Here is a 2,503-nt window from a genome sequence, read left to right as displayed (position 1 = left end):
CTCCCTTCAGACGACAGCTCATGGTCTGTCCCACCTCCCGTGCCCCAAACCTAAGCCTCTCTTTCTTCGCGGCTTCCCCTCCCTTCTTACCCGGGGCAACACCCCACCCCGCGCGATCCGAACCCTTAATCCAACTCCCCTCCTTCTTAGTTTCTTCGGCAGGGTGGGGCCCCTCATTCGTCCCCGTCCCTTCTCCGTCCACAGGTGGGGTCTATTTCCTCTGGGATATCGGCTTTTCGGTTATGCGCTCCTTTTTTCGGTCCATGTTTTCAGTAGAACCAACCCCTCCTGGGTGCTATTTTCCGTGGTCCCAAGGTCTTGAGTGGGTTCACAGGTTTAGCCGTCCCTATCCATTCATGGTCCATTGCTTCTCATCGACGGTATCCTCGCCGACGGGTGCTATTCCGTAGTTATATGGATCCGTCCCCCCGTGTAACGAGCTCTCCTGGTGTGCCTTCATCGACCGCGTTATCGTGCTACCATGCGAGCGCAGTATAATTCTGCTATCCTATGCTTTCGTGCTCGCGTAGCGCCTCTGTGTTTCCCGTGTTATTATATTCAACAATGGCATACTGATCCACGTTGTGCAATCGTGATATCCAAAAGCGCTCCCCGGTGCTTCCGTGGCTGATCTGCCGCCCGTGCAATCGTGGAATCGCCTTTTGTGGCTCCGCGATTTGCCGTCTATAACTCCCGTTGCTGCGTGTTATCTCACGGTTTAGTGGCTGGACCACCGTCCGTGCAATCGTATTATCTCGCGGTATCGTGGTTGGTCTGTCGTCCGAGCTATTGTGAGCTACAGTAACACTGTGCTCCGTGGCTTGGCTCTACCCTGGTATCGTGCTCCAATGCTCGGTGATTTCCCGCTTATGCTCTCCTGTGGCTTTGTGTTAGGTTCATCGTCTGTGCTTCATGTTCTACCGTGGTGTTATGGAAGAATTGCTTTCCGTGCACCTTACCGTTTCCGTGGCCCGTGTTTTTCAGCATGTTGGGGTGTCATTACTTAAGTTACTTTCCGTGATCCATACGCTTCCATCATATTCTTGCCATTCCAAGTTTTCATGGTAGCGTGCTCGTCCGTGGTTCGTGCTTTTCAGAATGGCTAGCTGCCTTCATTAATTTAGTCCTTTTTCAACGTCCGTGGCCTTCTGTGCTTCGTGTTCTTCCCTCTACCCCATCGTGTACATAGTGTGCGCCGGTGTTCCTCTGTGTTTCGTGTTCTTGTTTATCCACTTGCCTCCGCGCTAATCCAATCGCAAACGCTGTTTTTATTTTGTTTGATGTATGCTACATATCGTGGTGAAAAAGTGCGCACAATGTCTTAAGGTCGTACACTACGCGCGCGAATACAAAGGAATACGATCCTTTTTTATCGGCGGCGGAGTGGTGTACATGGTTATGTGGGGTGGGATGGTGGGAAGCCACTATATTCACATTTTGAATATTTAATATTAGTAATAAATTGTGCATCTTTATCTAACGCAAATATAATACCGGTACTTTGGTTTAAATTGATTCGTATTAGTAATAACATGCGTTTTTTTTTCTTGCGCAACTAATTAATTTTTTGTAGTACTGCTATAAACGTCTGCAAGAAAAATATGAAATTCTCAAAACATAGTATTACTCAAAAGTTTTGTAAGTTTTATTATTTAAAAGTACTACGAGGCCTAAAATATCATTATATATCCTATAAGTACTAAAGTTTCGATTGAGGCCGAAATATGAGTCACCAAATCCTACAATTTTTTTCAACAGCTCCTACGACGATATAGTACGTGTGTGCTTATCGGCGCCTTATACTAATGCTAACTAACGCGCACACAGGCAGCGCCCTTCGCGTGAGGTGGCGCTCCAGCGTTAAAAATGGGGTCAAAATAAAATTTGAACGGTGCATTTAAGTACGATGTGTTGACCACATACAGTGTGTACACCACATATTGCAATTTTAGCGAATCGAGGCCGCCTTCGCTGCGCAGCCAGTAGAATGCCCGCATTTGCGTTACATTAATTAACCCTAGCCCGTGACAGACAGACGGACAGACAACACACTCCACTAGAGAGGTAAGACTAGCCGTTCGCCGCCGCTACGCGGCGGAGGTGGCAGGTTTTAGTCCAAGGGGAAATGGGCTCCCGCCTTCGCTACGCTCCGGCGTAAACATGTTTTATGTCAACGTTATGTATTAAATGCATATGAAATTGAACATTCCTACTCCGAACCAAAGATCTGCCTGTAGACAATATTCTGGGCGTAGACCCCATCCTCCTCCTCCAGCTTTGGGTACTCGACCAGCGCCTCGAATCTTGATCTTGAAGTAACTCGCGACATCGCAACGTACAGCTGCCCGTAGGAGAAGCAAGGCGTAGCAAGATACAGCCCCAAGTACTGCACCGTTTGTCCTTGCGCCTTGTTAATCGTCATCGCAAAGGCCGGTTGGACAGGAAACTGCTTGCGTCTCAAATGAAACGGAAAGCTCCGAATGTCTCCGTCACTGATGAAAAC

This window comes from Phytophthora infestans, genomic scaffold (assembly GCF_000142945.1).
Source record: "Phytophthora infestans T30-4 supercont1.6 genomic scaffold, whole genome shotgun sequence".
NCBI classification, from domain to species: Eukaryota; Oomycota; class Peronosporomycetes; order Peronosporales; family Peronosporaceae; genus Phytophthora; species Phytophthora infestans.
Note: the sequence above shows the minus strand (reverse complement) of the source record.